The sequence below is a fragment of the Equus caballus genome, chromosome 11 (assembly GCF_041296265.1).
Source record: "Equus caballus isolate H_3958 breed thoroughbred chromosome 11, TB-T2T, whole genome shotgun sequence".
Classification (NCBI taxonomy): domain Eukaryota; kingdom Metazoa; phylum Chordata; class Mammalia; order Perissodactyla; family Equidae; genus Equus; species Equus caballus.
In genome coordinates this window covers 9,103,641-9,121,278 of record NC_091694.1, presented here as the reverse complement: position 1 = coordinate 9,121,278, position 17,638 = coordinate 9,103,641, and the positions used below count along the sequence as shown (strand labels likewise).

Sequence of the window (17,638 nt, the reverse complement as noted above, 5' to 3'; positions counted from 1 at the left end):
ACCTGGGGGCTGGGATGAGAGGGAGGGGAGAGAACCGTGTTAGTAGCTAATACGATGATCAGATGAGATTTGGCTCAACATCTCTTAACTCGTGAGATGCTGACTCAGTTGATGAAAAATGGAAAAAGTTAATAGGAAAAAATGAGTCCCATTAGGCTGCTCCTCTTGCGTGTTGGCTATGAGGCTAAATGCATCACAGGCTTCCAATAAATAAGAACTAATAATCAAATTTAAAAGTGAGGAAATCATTGTCCTCCCCAGGCTGGCTGCCTGCCCAGTTGAGCCGCTTTTTATCTGACAGTGGATCTCCCCTTTGCCCGGAGAAACCGTGGGGAAGCCAGTCCAGCTGGAAGACTTTTCTCAGCAGTGTTGCTTGGACCACGTCCTTTCCTTTTCCAGTACAATCCTCGCACCACACCCCAGGGAACCTCACCCTGGCATTTTTTTTTTTTAATAAGCAACTTGATTTGTTCCAATTTCCTTAAGGATCAAAGTATGAAAAGTCCACTTTTGGCTTCCAAATCCACACTGCCAAGAGTGGAGTTATACTAAAATCGGTCAGAGCCTGAGATGGACCAGAGGAGAGATGCCACTAGTTATTTAAAGTAGGAGGGTCCTGCGAGTTCCACATTGACTCCGACCTGCAGCCAGAAGGCACTCTCCAGTCTAAAGTGGATTGACTCCATCTCTGTCTAGTATCCCTGCGGTCTTCTTCTGGTTAGCTGCTGTTACTTCTTGCTGTGGAGTTTGCTGACTAAATATTCGGAATATCAAAACGGGGTTTATTATCAGAGATGGCAAAAAAAAGTCGAATTCCTTAAAGGAGTAGGGGTCAAAATGTGTTCAAGGTGATTGTAGAAACTCTTGGTTCCTTAGGAGTCTCTGTGCCATTGAAGTTTCTAAAATACAAAAACAAAAATAGAAGAATTTCTAACAAAGGGCATTTCATTTATAAAGAAGAAAAATGAGCCAAGCAACTTTAAAGACCAAGAGAAAAGATGTCCAAACATCCCAAATATGCTAAGTGGATCTCAAAAGGAGAGAGAGGAGGATGCCAAAGACCTTTTTGCTTACTCCAAATTTTTCCCTGGCCACGTCCATTTTTCATTTCTCTTAAACTGTGGGACACTCTATTCCAAGCTAACCTAAGGCAGAAAAATCCGCATAACAGAAAAATTAGAAGAAACGATGCCCTTTACAAAGGAATCACCAAGAATTTCCTCTGATGATCTCAAATACATCTAAAATTTGCACACTTCAAATTTTCCATATTTACACGGATTTCAAGACACTTGTTTAGACATTGTCTATCAAACATAAGGCATACATCTGTGGAAGTTGTAACTTTTCAGATGTTTTGTCTTTGCGAGGAATATTCTATCTTTATCTCATTCAACAAGAGAATTAAAATTACATTTCACACATTAATCGTTAGCACAGCGGAGGCTTGGAGGAAGTGCAGAGCAGAGAATTGGATCCGCCAAATTCTACCAATTGCTGCCATGGATCCCCTCCCCGATGCCCACGTTTGTAGGGCTCACAGAACCCTGGCTAAGGAGACTTCCGGTCTTGCTGAAACGCTGCCCACCTGTCTTTAGAAGATGAGCTCTAGAAACCCCTATATCAGTATTTACTGGGCCAATCTTGATGCTTCAAGCATGTGGCCTGAAAGTCCAGGTCAGAAAAGCAACAACGTAAGATAGCCAGGGGAGGCCAAGAGACTCCTTCTTTATATGTGAGTTTTTGGAAGTCTCTAGCATCAACTCCTAGAAGGGATAAGGAGTATAAACTTGTCTCTTGCATCTGCTCAGGGTCTCTCTGGAGGAAGTCCCTTTTGGTGTTCCAGGATCCTGCTGCTCTGTGATGATGGGGCACTAGATAGACAAAGGCTCAAATTCTGGCTAAGCAGACAAAAGACACTTGGTGTCACTAGATATGACGCTTTACAGAGGGAATCTGAGACAGACAGATGGCATCTGAATGGAGAATGTGGAAATCCAAATGCAAGTTACCACCAGCATCCCCCACTCCAATGCACACATGCACACACACACACACACACACACACACACACAAGCACATGTACACATCCGACGCGTGGCCCTTTCCCCTGTAGCATCATAATCAGTCATGTTCAACATAAATCTTCAATCACACTCTGCAGTTATCAATAAACCTCAAGGACCCCAGAATGCCTTGGGCTGACACCTTGGCTGAATTTTCACTGACAATTTCAGAGCCAAATATATCCAAAGGTGAGAAATCTCTAAAAAGAAGTCAATTAATCCAGCTCAGCTGTTCTTTACCCTAGGCTAGTGTTAAGAGAGGAAAGAAGAAAGAAGAAAGGAAGCTATCCCATAATATCCATCCACGGGCCTCTGAGCCCGTTTACCTAAACGTTGCCACGGTGATGTGTATGTAAGTTGGTCTTCACACTGAACCACAATCTCTGACTTGACAGAGAACACCCATTTGGGCTCCAGTCAGGTAATAGCCAGGGAGTACCCGGCAGGTTTTTGTTCAGGTTGAAACCTGATAGTTCTCGCTTGCTACAGGAAGTCATGAGTGTTTTGCCTTTTGTTTTTCTCTTGGTAGCCCTCTGCCTCTGTTTATCTGTCCCTCGAATTCAGGAGGAGAAGAGGATCACTTCTTGGCCTTTTGGCTAAGATCAAGTGTAGGAGGAGAAGGGATAAGGAGGAGGAAAAGTCTTGAGGATGACCCTGAAGGGAGAGGGAGAGGCAGCCCCATCAGGTCTGGCCTTCAGTCTTTGCCGGGAGCTGAAGGCAGAGAGAGGCTTGCCCTGGCACATGAGTCTGGGTCCTCCCTGCTTTGCAGAGCAGTGACACAGAGCCTCAGAGCTGCAAGGAAACGCAGGGGAGAAATGTGAATCCCTGTGATGGGAAGCGACTTGCTCAAGGTCACCCAGGGAAGACAGATTTAGTCTCCTGATTCCCATCCAGGGCTTTTCTACAGAAACACCCAGGAATGCTTAGGAAAGCAATACATTTTTCACATAGGAAGCACTGTGCCTGTCCCACACAGGGAGGAGTGTGACAGGGGTTTGATGAACGAATGAGTGAATCAATGAATCAATGAATGACAGCAAGATCAGAAAATAGACAACTCTTTCCTTTCAGGGTTTCTGGATCCCAAAATATACTCATATCTACAAAATAATCAACATGAAAGACTCTACATCTCTAAGTGCCCAGGACGCAAGCAGAGCCAATGCTTTCCCTGGACTTCAGAGCTCGCCACCTCTGGTGAGATTAAGAACTACCAGAGTTCTCCTCAGTGAGGCACTCCGCTGCCCATTACAGGAATACCAAGTCATTGACAAAGCAAACTGTAGGTGAAGTGTGTGTGTTTGGGGGCAGGGAACGGGGGCCGTGAGGAAGGAAGCTGTCACATACGCCGTGAGTAGATTGAGAATGTAACACTTACACATCCTTCCTACTGGTTCCATTTTGGACCAAGAATATTCGTTTATAAAAGCTTCATCTCAGATCGACAGTGCTTTCTGTGGCTCCAGAACAGAGCCAGGCTAATTAGAACCTAAAGGGGACTGAACCAAAGGTAAAATCCTTATCTTAAATGAAGCCAATTAAATGAGCCAGTTGCGTGCCACAGGGCATCGCCCCCTCCCCACTACAGCATCCCCAACAAGACTGCTCATCTATAAATACAAAAGCACTTGAAAGAAATGTGCAGGTTCTGCACAGAGAGAAGCTGCATGTGGAAACAAACACACAAAATCACCTTCTAGGATAAGCTTGCTGCTTCTTGGGCTTTTATAGCCAAGCCCTGCTGGCTGGCAGCTTGGTTTGTCTCCTCAGTGGGAACCATGATGCATTTGGCTGGCTCTTGGCTTCCAGACCTACTTGTAATTTGAAGCCAGGGTAGATGGCTGGGGTCAGACAGCAAGGAGCCTGCAGGCTTAGAGGGGAGCCTCCTTGCTTGATGAGACACCGCAGGGCACCGAGGTAGGAAGTCCTAAAACGGCAGTGCTCGCATCCTAAACTGGATCCTTCTAAAAGCCTAGCACAGGGCAGAATTCAAGACCGGTTTGAGTAGCTCCCTGCGGCAGAGCACATAACAGCCATGGGCTGTTCCGAGGGCTCCGTGAGATGTCTTATTTAAGTACCAAGGATAAGACAGATGCTGCTGCCACTTGTTGAGAAGCCCAACAGAAAAGCAAGCACGGTGCCTGACATATAGTAGGAGATCCATAACCATTCCCTGACAGCCCTGTCTGGCTTACAGCATTGCCATCCCAAAGAGGAAATAAACTGTGGTCATGGAGGAATTGAAAAATAATTTCAGATTGACTTGGAAATCTATAATACAGTGATTTCTTCAATTGTTTCATCAGATTTACCTGGTTAATTTTTTCAATCAGGTCATTAAAGGAAACCTTCTGTGCCTGAAGCCACAGATGGGTAATAACGAGGGGTGCAGAGAAACGGACAGGTAGGTCCCTCTGCTGAGAAGGTAAGTGGATGAAGCAAACCATGGAAAACGGGCTTATTCCTGTTCTGTGGAGGAGACTTGGGGCCAGTCGGAAGGAAGGAGACATACTGGGTGGGGCGATGTGCGTTCCAAGATGACTCAGTGAGGAACAGAACTCAGAGTGGATTCCAAGTGTCCAGAGTCCCACAGGGCCAGCCTTGAAGACAGCCAAGCCCAAGCCAAGGTGAGACCCAATTAATTCTCGCTGCCCTTCGGAGGAGTTTTATCCCTCAGGCCTGCCTCTTCCCGTTGCTCTTCAGTTAGAGAAGACTTCCAAAGGCAAATTCATCCTCTCACCAGCCCCGAGAAAAACACAGAAGCATGAGTGTGAGTTTACCTGCAGAGTTAAGGATGTGTGTTTCCAGGCTTGTAATTTACATGGTCTTTCTGGATTCTCTGCTGGTCAAAATGACCAGAAACAGTATTGCCAAGGTGACTGGCCCGGGATGAGGAGGCCTCAGCTCTGCCCGTAACCATAGACCTGTCGCTCAACCTCAGCCGGAAGCTTCCTATTTGAGGCATTCATTACTTGTGATCCAGGAACCGTGCTAGTGCTGGGACCACCAGGACAAAGACCCTGTCCCAGGAGAGTCTTCGGGAAAGATAAACACCTCAGCCAAGAATTTTAAGACCACGTGGTCAGTGCTGAGATGTACTAAGCTGTGAGTGTGTGTGTGTGTGTGTGCACGCACGCCTGTGCACATGTGCACACCGGGACTGGAGAGTAAAATATTAAATTGCTACCATTACAGAAGGCATCCGACGTGCTTTACACCCACAACCTGATCTAATCCTTTTAACAGCCACTTTAGATAGCTAATATTATCCCCATTTTACAGATGAGGAAATTTTATGGCTCAGAGAACAAAATAACATCCTAGTATAACATAGCCAGTACACAGTGAAGCCAGAATGCACATTCAGTCCTGTCTGAGCTCATAATCCCTGCATCGCCTCTGACCTTGGGGACTTAGCGTCTGGTGAGGGAGAATTGGCAAAACGATATAAGAGAATGTACATCAACGGGAAACACATACATGCGTAGATCTGCATTTTCATTCCAGCCTTATTCTCCAAGCTCCAGATTCAAATTTCCATTGGCTTACTGAAAATTGCCACATGGGTGGGAATTCTTTAGCCAGCTCATCATTAGCAAATCCAGCATCACCATCCCTCCCACCTCCACCCTCCACCTGTGCACGTACGCCTGGTTACCTCCCGTATTCCTACCTCAGTCAGTGTTGGAACTGTTCAAACAAGTACCCTCTCGACCCCTCCTCTCTCCCTGAACACCCCGATCCTGCTGAGTCTCCTTTCTAACCTCTCCCAAAATTGTTTCTGCCTCTCACTTCCCACTGGCCTTGCCTTCGTTGAGGCCACCTGACAGGTCTCCCTACTCCAATCTCTTCTTCATGCCACAGTCAGTGTAACTTTCCAACAAATCCACCTAATCATGTCACTCTCCCAAACTAAATGGCTCTCTGATATTCACCATGCCTTTGGAACAAATTAAACTTCCTTTGTGTCAGTCCTTGCACGCCTGCAATCCGTTCCAATTTACATTCTTGCCCCAACTTCCATCCTACATCCTCTTCACTAATGAACTTTTCCCTATTCCTTAAACACATTAATTTTGTTTTCAGTGCAACAAACATTCCCAAGTACCTTTTATCTGCCAAGCCCCGTGTTGGGCCTGGGGATGCAGGGCACAGTCTCTCAAGAGTAGCACTGTTGCCATTTTGGACCGATCATTCCTGTCGGGGTGCCTGTTTTATGCATTACAGGATGTTTAGCTATGTCCCTGGCTTCTACCCACTAGATACTAGTAGCAAATCCGCCCAAAGTTGTGACAGCCAAAAATGTCTCCAGACATTGTCAAACGTCCCCCAGAGGGTAAAATCATTCCCAGTAGGGAACCACTGCTCTAGAATAAGACATGCATCCTTCCCTCCAGGAGCCCATGGTTCAGAGAAGTGATGGGTGTGTCCATCGTGCAAGGCAGCAAAGAGGATGCTGAGAACACGGCTTTTAGACTGGTTCACTCTGAGTTAGTATCCTGGCTCTTCTGCTTCCTTCTGTGGGGCTTTGGACAATTTCATTAACCTCTCTGATCTTCAGTTACTCATGTATAAAATCTGGATTCTAATTTCGACTTCAAGGTTTACATTAATAGTGAACACATTTAAGTACTTAACGTATTGAGACCCTCAAGATGTGATATTTTTTCAACCTTCACCCTACCCCTTCCACGTCCCCAGGACACAGCCCAGAAGCGGCCTTAGGGCCTTTGCACACGCTGCTTCTTCTGCTTTGAATCCTGGCCCCTCTCCCCTTCCCACCCTTTGATGAATCCTATAAACCCAGCTCTGATGTCCCCTCTGACAAACCAGCAGAGCCCCACAGAGGCAGAATTAGGTTCTCTGTGCTCCCCATGCTGGGCGCTTACATCTCATAGCATATTGTTCACATTGTTGACTACTTCTTCCTCTAGCTCAGAGATGAGCAAACTTTTTCTCTTAAGGGCCAAAAATAGATATTTGGGGTTTGAAGCCCACATAGTCTCTGCCACAACTACTCAACTCAGCCTCTGCAGGTGGGAACAGCCACAAACAATAGTAAATAAAAGGGTGTGGCTGTGTTCCAATTGTTTTATTTACAAAACAAAATGGCGAGCTGGATTTGGCAGGCCTAGGACCCCCGCTCTGAGCAGGGAGCGCTTTGAGGTCAAGTCTGTGCCTTATTGACCTTTGTATCTCCAGCCTTGTTCATAGCATCTGGTGTGTTACAGACACTACTCAATGACTAAGAGATCAATGGATCCATAGTAGTCATCAGACCAGTATTAATAAAACATGTAACTGTAAAATCTTTTGAGATTGTGTGAATTAAGGAGCTGACCAAAACAATAAAAACAAGCTCCAATGCTAACTCAGTAATTAGAGAACCAGTATACGTTGAAAGAAGAGTGTGGAAACCCTCTTCTCTGGAGCCGTGAGCCAAAGTTTAGGTGAAGGTGTGGGATTGCCAGAGAAAACACAGGACGCCCCGCTAGGTCTGAAATTCAGAGAAATAAATTCAAATTTAACTGGGTGCCCTTTACTTTTATTTGCTCAGTCTGGCTGCCTTATTCAGGCATAGACTATCGAGGAGTTTCCTCTGTTCTTTTCTCTCAACCTTCTTCTAGCAGAAAAGATGAGAACCCGTCTGACCTGCTGAGCCACCTTCCCACCCCCCAGGAAGAGGGCCCCCTGTAAACCGCATGGCTGCAGCGAGAAGTTCTGTTGGAACTGGAAATTTAATTAACAAAACGCTAACGTGTAATTTCGAGGAGGAGGGGGAAAAAACGCGTTATCATGAAGTTAATAAGAGAACTATTTTAATTACGGTATTTAACAAGTTATGACCATGCCACTGTGTTCTCTGGGGAAGGATTCACATCGTTCAAGAATCTTGGAGCCGAGAAGGGATGTGATGGGAGTGGAGGTGGAAACATCGCTATCCCGTGCTTCTCTGTGGTACATCCTTGAGTCTGCTGGCTCCTGCAGTTAGAAGCTCCTAAGGAGCCATGTTTTTCTTCTCCCACAACTCAGAGGAGAAAGCTAGCTGTCCCCATCTTCCATGTCAAGTTCCAGCTAATCAGGACCTGGGGAGGCACATGAAACCCAAACCTGACATGCAAAGCTGTCATTTGTCCCCACATGCATTGGGGGTGAAATAGCTAGATTTTCTTTGGCATCCCAGTGCCCTCTCTCTGCAACCCTCCTGCCTGCTCATCACCTGGCAGTGGCATCTTCTCTATCCTCTCCCCCAAAGGCACCAAACAGCAGTGTAAGCAACACGCCTTGATACAGGGAGTATCGGGGACAAGAGACGGTGGCAGCGTCTGAGAGTGATGGGGATGCTGTGGCGTGCAGTGTCACAAAGCTGAAATAGCTCTGGTAGCAGAGTCAGATGGCCCTTTGCTTTCACAGGCTAACTGATCCCAGATCATCCAGTGGCGAGAGAGGGCCTGTCCTCAGTGTGCAGAGCAGTGGGCCCTAGACTTTTGCCCAACCTCAGGAGGACGAGGTTGGACCCAAGGAGTACAGGAATGTGGCCCAGTGGCATGAGATCAGCCAGGCTGGGGACAGGGAAGGGCTTGACTTACCCCATCATTGATCCTGCGCCTTGTGACTCCCAGGCATTTACTCACAGGAGCAGGAGGGTCCTCTGAGGGGGAAAGGGCGGGCGAAGAGCTGGGAGCTCAGCCTGTGAAAGAGTCTGCAGGGGAGGGGAAGGTGCAGGGAGGCTGTGCCCAGGAGGCGGGGCGGAAGGCCCTGACACTGGGGATTTGTCTTCCCTTCCTATCACCGAGGGAGACTCTGTAGACCCAGACCTGAGTGGGCATGGAGGGGAGCTAAGAAGCAGGGCCTGGAGTTTAGATAGTGGCTCCTCAGGCATTCACAATGTCATTAGGGGAAGGAAAAGAACAGAAGAGAGAGAAAATACAGACGACATTAGTGTGATACAACATACACCAACAAATATAAGCCTTGTTAAGATAGATTTGATAGACCAAAGCGCCCCGGAGTTCCATCCACTGTGGGCACGAAGATCGCCACTGCAAAGACCAGGTGTGGCTTTCTCTATGCCTTCCTTTTCTTCTTCCTCTCCTGAACATAACAAGTCAAAAGTCATTAGTGGAGCTTTCCACGCTAGAAGGACAGGGATGAGCCATGGCAACCCAGTGTCAAGTGTCAGGTCCAAAAATGACAAAAGTGTCTACTCATGGTGAGAAGTCCAGTGTGGGGTGTCGGAGCCTCTGCAGGGTGGAGAGGCTTCATGTGGAGGAGGGGATGCCGACGGTGAGGAGGTTTTGGTTATATACACAGGGATTGACCAAACAAGTAAATACACTAAGGATAAAGGAAGCCGGATTTCTCACTGTTGGGAAAGGGAGTTACAAATACCGAAAGAGAGAACACTAGAACGAAGCCTGTGGTGTTGGACTGAAAATGGAGATGACGTCAACTCATGGTTTTCAATAGACATAGATACAGAAATGAATATGGATATGTGCTGTGTACACTTCCACATGTGTATATACGCACACATTCCACTGGGAGGGCCTGGGAGCAGTAATACTCCAGTGTAATGAGCACACTCAGTTCCCAGATCTGCCTTCTTCATACTGTTCTCCACTCAAGGGAACCTGGGGAAATAGCTGGTGCCAAGGCTGGGCAGGGAGAGTATAAGGTGAGCCTGGACCATTATATTATTCCATAAATTAAGGAAGTGCTCAAAAAACTACGAAGACATGTCAGAAGTGCCTACAGTCAGCTTGAAGGAACTCTCACTTGCCAAATCTGGGATAAATTGAACAATGAAATTAATGAAGTAATGGCTTATGACTAATAAGCATCTTTGAGTCCATCTTGATATAAATAAATGAATTGAAATCTTGATGGGAAACAGAATATTTGCATAATCTCAAGTGCTTCCTCACACAAGAAAGTACTTGTTAATGGGCCGGCCCAGTGGCGCGGCGGTTAAGTTCGCCCATTCCGCTTCTCAGTGGCCCGGGGTTTGCTGGTTCGGATCCCAGGTGTGGACATGGCACTGCTTGGCACGCCATGTTGTGGTAGGCGTCCCACATATAAAGTAGAGGAAGATGGGCACGGATGTTAGCTCAGGGCCAGTCTTCCTCAGCAAAAAGAGGAGGATTGGCAGCAGTTAGCTCAGGGCTAATCTTCCTCGAAAAATAAAGAAAGAAAGAAAATAAAGAAAAACACTTGTTAATTCACAGGGAAAAGGGGCAACTTTATGATGAGGAGGTCCGGCAGACCCATCTTAATCAAGTGCTCAGATTGTGTGTCACGTGTCAGGAAGTAATGAGAAGAAGACAGCATCATATCTGTGATATCCTTGCCAAATATGCCCACCTAAAAGGAATCAACAGGAATCATCACACAAATTAAAACTGAGAAATATAGGAATAACTGGCCTATATTCTTTAAAATTGTCAATGTCTGAAAGTCAAGGAAAGACTGAGAAACTGGTATGTTTCAAAGGGACCTAAAGAGACGTGACAACTGGACCCATTATTGGAACAACTGGTGAAACCTGAATGGGGCCTCGGCTTGAGTGGTAGCGATGTGTCAGTGTCAGAATTGAGACTGGGATGGCTGTGTCATAGCTATGTAGGATGTAGTTATGTTTATGTAGCTTTATAGGAAGCTGTACTGTTTGTAGGAATTACACACTAATGTTTTCACAGTGATGGGGCTTCACGCTGGCTTACTCTCAAGTGGTTCAAGGAAAGAAATGTTCTTTGTACCATATTTGCAATTTTTCTGTAAGCATGAGGTTGTTTCAAAATAAAAAGCTGAAAAATAAAAAAGACCAGGTAGGGCAACAGGATACAGATATTAAAATGTCATAGCAGCCAGAGAGGAACCCGATTTGGGATTCCATCAGGACAAAAGGGTTGATGCAATTGACTGGGCCCAAACTTGAGTCAGGAACTACAGACTCAACCGTACCACTTTCTGTCGATGCAGCACAGGGAAGATGCAGAAGGTTCTAAGGTGAGCGTCCAGCCGCTCCTCCCCAAAGCGCATGTGACACTTGATAATCAACGAGGCTGAAACAGTCATCTTGGTGCTGGCTCAGCGTGGACACCCTGCCTACACGCTTAACATCATCTGCTGGTTCCTGGCGAAGGCTCTGCTTCTTCGCTGCCCTGCAGTGTGTTTCACCCAAGCCTGGCCGTGCCGTGGCTGCTGCAGCTCTGTCTCTCTGACCTGAACGCTCGGCCCGCTCCCCTCTGTAGGGCCTGGTGGCCTTCAATCCACTGGGGCAAGGACACAGACTTAGCAGGAAGAGTTCCTTTCTTCCAAGAGAATGAGCCGAAAATGCAGTCTCATTTGTCCAATGTTAGTAACCCTTCCAGCAGCGGTTGCTCAGACTCCCCTCAGGCCTTGTCTAATCTTTTTATCCTTACCATTTTGCGTCACCACAGGGGAGGTGAAGGGGAGATTCTGTGGCTACTGGAATAGAATGGCTCTTTGCAGGCAACCAGCTTCATGCTGAGGAGTAGAAGTTGGACTGAAGTTGGCCGGCTTCATCTACATGAGATACAAATGCACACACACCAAAATCACTAATTCTCCAAATATCTGAATCTCTGGCCTAAATGCTTATTCAAATCACAGTCTTCTCTGACGATGGGTTAATAAAGCCTTGGAACAAACTGATGCCTCCCCGCCCCGGTTTAGGTTTGAGAGACAGCAGATCCAACAGAGAAAGGAAGGGAGAAATGCCCTCTTCTCCCCTTCTCCATAGAATTCTGCAGGAGAGGGAAGAATGCAAACTATGCTTCGCTCTGCAATGCTGGCCTGCCGTGGGGCAACAGGCAGGTCAGCGAGATGGCTCAGATCACATAACATGGCCCTGGCACCCGGTTCCACGTGGCGCCCTGACAAACCAAACACCAACCTGCCAGGCTAGTACTCTGCCACCCTCACCGCCGGGAATTCAACTCTCATGTGAAATGAGAGTCTGTTTAAAAGTGGAGGAATTCAGCCCAAGGGTCCCAGCAAATGTTATAGTTTAGCCCGAAGAAATAGGCGGCTGCCATCATTCTCGTAAGGTGCTGCTCCATTAAAGGGCGTGATTGTGACCTCCAACTGAGGCACAGAAATGTTAGCTCACTGGCCCAAGCTCACATTTAGAGACTGGGTCAGTTAGAATTTTTCTGGCCATGAGTTAAAAAAAAAAAAAAGCCAGAGAAGAATGACTTTTAAAAAGAAGGACATCTATTTATGCCATAAAACAAGAGGTCTGAAGGTAGGTGGTCCCACGGTGGGTTAATTTGGCAACTCAAATGTGTTAGGGCTCTGGGTCACCATCCCTGAAATTTTGTGTGCTTTTTCTCATGGGCACAAAATGGCCACCGCAGCTCCAAACATCAAATCCTGTATTGAGTACCTATCGTCTGTTAAGCACTGCATAAGGATGAGCCAAACAGACGGGATCCCTGCCTTCTTCAGGCTTACAGTCCATTTCTAATCCAGAGACTGTCCTGGAACACGTCCATCCACAGTGAGGCTGGTTCCATTCAATTCTGTTTGCATAAAGTGGCTTTGAACAAATCAATCTACACTCATATATTTTTTAAACTTAGAGGTAGTTTCAAAGCTGGCATATCCAGAACTCCTTTTCTCCAGAATTCCAGCTGTCCTAACTCCTTGAAAGGGTGTTATTAAACGATTTTAGAATGTTACAAATAGAAAGCAACTAGCACAACGCCTGGACTATGGTGAGTACTTAAAAGACGGAAGTTCCCATCCTTGTTCTTTTCTTGATATTCAAGGCTCCTGGCTGCCACCACCACTTCCGCCCTTTTCAGGAAAGAGGCTTTTCTTGTCATGTTCTCAACCAAACTGCTTCCTAGTGACAGGATGAACTATGATTTATAAACAGCCTTCTCTCCACAGCCTCAATTCACCCACATGGGCATCTGAGCTAATTAGCGTTCTCAGAGAATGGCTTGTGTTAGTCCTGGTCATGATATCAGTTCCAGATTAATTTTGTACAGAGTAAAAAGCTGTTCCACAGCTTCAGGAACCACTTCTTAATTGGTTCCACATCCAGACATACATGCCCTGAGACCAAAAGATGGATGGATGGATGTCCATATGGAGAGGAGTCAAGAAAGAATTTTATCTTAATTGATCACTTGCTATATTTTAGTTACTTGGCTGCATGTAATCCAATTTGATCTTCTTAACAGTCAAACAACGGAGGTATCATTTCTTTTGATTTTCACATGAAGAAATTGGGATTCAGAGAGTTTCAAAGATTTACCCAAGGCTACACAGCTGGTGATAAAGCCAAGATTAAACCCAGAGGTCTCGGGGTCTAATCCTTTTTCGTTTTACTATCTGTGTTGCCTTCATCACAGGGAGCAATGGTTGAGGTAAGAGGGCTCAGCGTAAGGTACCTCTGTCACAGTTATTCAAGCTCTAAGAACCCACTTTAGAGTGCTGGGCAAAAGAGTTTCATCCATACCTTCAAGAAACACACTTTATTCGTTCAACAAACACACTAGCCATGTGCTAAGGACTGGAAGAGTTCAGAAGATTCTAAAATAGATAAGACACGGTACAGTCCTGAACTTCAAGGACCTCCCACCTATGTAGGTGGGAGGTAAATGTATATTTAGATTATTTATTTCTTAAAAAGTAGAAGTGGAAAGAGAACTGATCATGTCTACTTCTAGAATGAAAAATATAGGGATTTTTTTTTGACTTTTGGTAAGAGGAGGCCTTTTCCAAGCAAAAGGTATTGTTATGGAACCGTCACATCCACATAAATAGCAACAGAGCTGGGAGGGAGAAAGAAGTAATGATTTGATACCTCTTGTTGCTGTGCAGGGAAAACATTCCCTCTTCGTCTGCATCCCACTCTGCCAAGTGGGAAAATTCCCCTCCGCATCCCTGTGTCAGATCTAAACGCCAAACGTCTGGAGGGCGTGCATCGGGGAAGCCGGTGTTGACCCAGCTCGGCTGCAATAGGTTAAATGCGAGAGAAGCAGCCAAGTCAGGGGAGAAGAGGGGGATGAAGTGACAGACTGAGGTCCACCCTTCAGTGGTGTCATTTGGGGCAAGTCATTGACATTCTTGTACAAGTTTCCACTTCTCCGTATGCTAGAAATAACTAGCTTTGCCCCTTTGCTATTAAAATCAGCAGAGGTCCACAGGCTCAGGGCCTGGCAGAACCAGGAAATGAAACAAAATGGAACGGACCCTCCATGCTCCTCCTCTCTTTTGCTCAGAAGACCATGTGTATCAAGAATTCTGCCTTTAGAGTTGGGGAGGTCTTCATCGCTAAAATGAGCTCATCTCTTTGAGCTCTTAGGGGTCTTCGGTCTCATGCTTGCCGCCTTACGGCCTCTTCCCATGACAACCCCTGCAACCATCTACATGTCCACTGGACACTATAGCTTCCTGGTTCCTTGACCTCAACTGGAATGCTTTCACTGTCTTTGCTCTTCACCAACCCACTCTTACGCCACGTCTTGGACTTGCCGTCATCCAAAACAGTCTCACCTCTGACATTTTAAAACCTGAGATCTCTGACACAGTGTCCCATCTTTCCATCTCTTTCTCTTTGCCCATTCTCTCACTTCATCATGATCTTCAGACTCTGGACTCCTCCGTTTTCTCCCAGTTTGTCACCTCCCTCCTAGTGTCATTTTCTTCCCAATTACGCCCATTTGGCCGTGACCACTCTCATGCCAATAACTAAAACAATGGTGCTTGTCTTTCCACTTCCAACTCCACTCCTCACCAGGCCAACCACATCCCGATGGCTGTGCACTCCTGGAGAATTGCTCACAGACCCCGACATGGGCAGGAACACAAAGTGCCAAGAGCCAGTCTCAGATGAATCCCTCACAGCGTTCAGCAATCCTCCTATAATTTTCTGATCAGTGCCAACCCCCATTTTCCTCAACAGCAAGGCCAAAATTTAAGCCCCTTCTGCCGTCTTTCCTGATGGAGGTGATGTTGCTTCTTATTTCACTGACAAAAAAAAGAGGCAATCAGATGTAAACTTCCTCACTCAGTTCCCAACCCTACCTGCATCCTTACCTCCTTCCTCATCTCTTTAATACAAATTGTTCCCTCCCTTCCATTCAAGATGAATCCCTGTACTTACACCTATTTCTTCCATAACCTCCCTCGAACAATTGGACCCAATATTTCCTGCATTTGCTATTTCTCTCTCTCCATTGAATTTTTCCTCTCAGTCTGTTGACATACTCAAGTGTTTCTATCTTAAGAAAGAGTCTATGAACTTTTCATCCCCTCTAAATAATATTCTATCTCATTATGAATCACTGATCCATCTCTCTTCAGTCACACTACCAAGAGTCACTTTAGCGTAGCCCTCATGTAGGGTATCTACTTTTTCACCTCTCAATGCCCCTTAGCTCGTTAGATTTATTCCTCCCCTTCTCTATACTATAACAGCTCTCTCCAAGACCGTACATGACCTTCTAATTCTCAAACTAATTCTCAAGAGTGCTTTTCTGTGGTCTTATTTACCTTTTCTACTACATTTGCTATATTATCCACCACATCCTTCTTTAAATGTTCTCCCTTTTCCATTTCAGGCACTCTCCACTATCTCCTAATCCCCTCCCTTCTCCTCTGACTACGTCTCCTAGCTTTTACATGACTTCTCTTTCTCTCAAACTTCCCATCTCTCGAATGTTGGTGTTTCCTAAAACTCAGTTCTGCTATCTGACTACATCCTTTTCCATGGGTAACTTAACCAGGCTGAGACTTTGACCACCACCCACATGCTAATGACGTCTATAAGTCCCAGCGCAGACTCCTCTCCTGGGCTCCACACTCATAGAGCCAGCTACCCGCTGGGCATCTACACCTAGACCCCCCACGAGCATCTCAGACTCAGCATGTCAAACACTCCTCTAACGGTCCCACCCCTCCCCACTGCCCTCTTTCCCGATCTTTCTCTCTGAGAATAGAACCACCAACCACTTTTGTCCAAGTAAGAAAACCAAGAGCCATGCCGAATGCTCCCCTTTCTCTCACACCCACAGGTAATTAAAAATTAAGTCCAGTTGTCCCAGCTCCCCGAGATCTCGCAAGGCAATTGTCCCCTGTCCGTCACCATTTGCATACCACTGCTCTCAGCTCCCCTTGCCTGGAATTTTGAAAATGTCCTTATCCCGTCTTCCTGCCTCCAGCCTAACTCCCCTAGGGTGTATCCCCTGCAGGCTACCAAAGTCATCCTTGCAACACACAAAAATGGCCACCGCGTTCCCATGTGCTTAAAATTCTCCACTGGCTCCTTCCTGCTGATAGGATAAAATGTCCCCTTCTCCAGAGCATCGAAGACTTTTTGTGATGTTGGCCCTTTCCTTCCTGTCTAGCCTCAGGTCTCATCACGGTTTCCCTTGCACATGGTTCTTCAGGCATCCATAATTACTTACCATCCCAGAATAGCCTGTGCCCTGGCTGCCTTAGCGCCTCAGCCCGCGGCTTTTCATGTGTCTGAAATGGCTTATCTCCGACCCCTGTCTCCCTGTGCCTTCCTGTCCTGGGAGTCTCAGTCCATCTCCGTGGAGTCTCCCATGAGCATACTGGAAGATTTTGCTGCTCCTCGTCTCTCTTTCTTCACCTATCACTAGACATCAAACAAAACTCCGCGATAGCATGCACCACATTGTATTAGGGTTGCTCACCTGCCCCTTTCTCTTCTCCAAGGGAGGAACCACTTTCTTTCATCTTTCTGCTCCCAGAGCCTAGACTCATGTCTAGTGAGTGCTCATAAAACCGTGCTGAGTGAATACAGGAATAAATGAAGTTTAAAAAAGAACACTACTCCCAGCCTTTAATCTTAAATATACACAAGCTGAAAATAAATGTGCCAGTAGAAGGAAAGAAAAGGGGGCGACACCAATAAATGCAGCTAGGTCCACATATGAGGGGTTTTATCTAGAATAATTAGTTTGCAAACTGGATCATATACCTGACACGGGATACCTGTAAGCAGGAGACCCTTTGCTATGTACGAGTGCATGTCATTTGGAGTACAAGATTGCCAAGATCCAGCCATCCTCCAAACCCAGGGAGCCTCCACTGTGCGCTTAGCCCCTTGAGCCTCTGACCACATTTTCCTGCCACCCCAGGGATGAAGGCCTCACCTTTGAGCATCTGGCCACTGACTGTGGCTCCTGCAGCAGATGAATCTGCACCCCAGAGAGCAGACGGGTCCCCTATGTGTTATCCACCATGACTTCAATTTCCTGAAACTGATTCTTCCTGTTGTTCATGAAAGGAATGAGCAGCTGCCTCAGTCCAGTGGAGACGGGAGGCGGGGCCAGGGTGGCCGGATCAGCCCCTCCTGCCTGCAGCTTCTTGAGGATATGATTTAGCAACAAACCAGGCCTGGGCTTGGGGCAAGAGCGAGCAGGGGGAGCCGGCCAGGAAGGGGTACTCCCCAATTCCAGACTGGTTTCCCAGCTTCTGGATATTTTGCATTCTTCGGGCCTCCAGAAAAGCAAAGCTCCTGGGTTCAAAGAGGGCAATAAGAGAGAAATGGCCTCAAGAAAAAT

At 46.5% G+C, this 17,638-nt stretch overlaps 2 long non-coding RNA genes across 2 annotated transcripts in view; both read right to left on the bottom strand.

Annotated features, from left to right (window-relative positions):
- LOC138916112 (uncharacterized) overlaps positions 1 to 17,638 on the bottom strand; it is a 61,609-nt gene that overhangs the window by 22,647 nt on the left and 21,324 nt on the right. The window lies entirely within an intron of this gene.
- On the bottom strand, positions 10,479 to 17,351 carry LOC138916111 (uncharacterized). Its single transcript, XR_011422843.1, has 2 exons — positions 17,228 to 17,351; positions 10,479 to 11,615 (listed from the first exon to the last, which is right to left on the bottom strand). It is a non-coding gene; the product is annotated as an uncharacterized lncRNA (long non-coding RNA).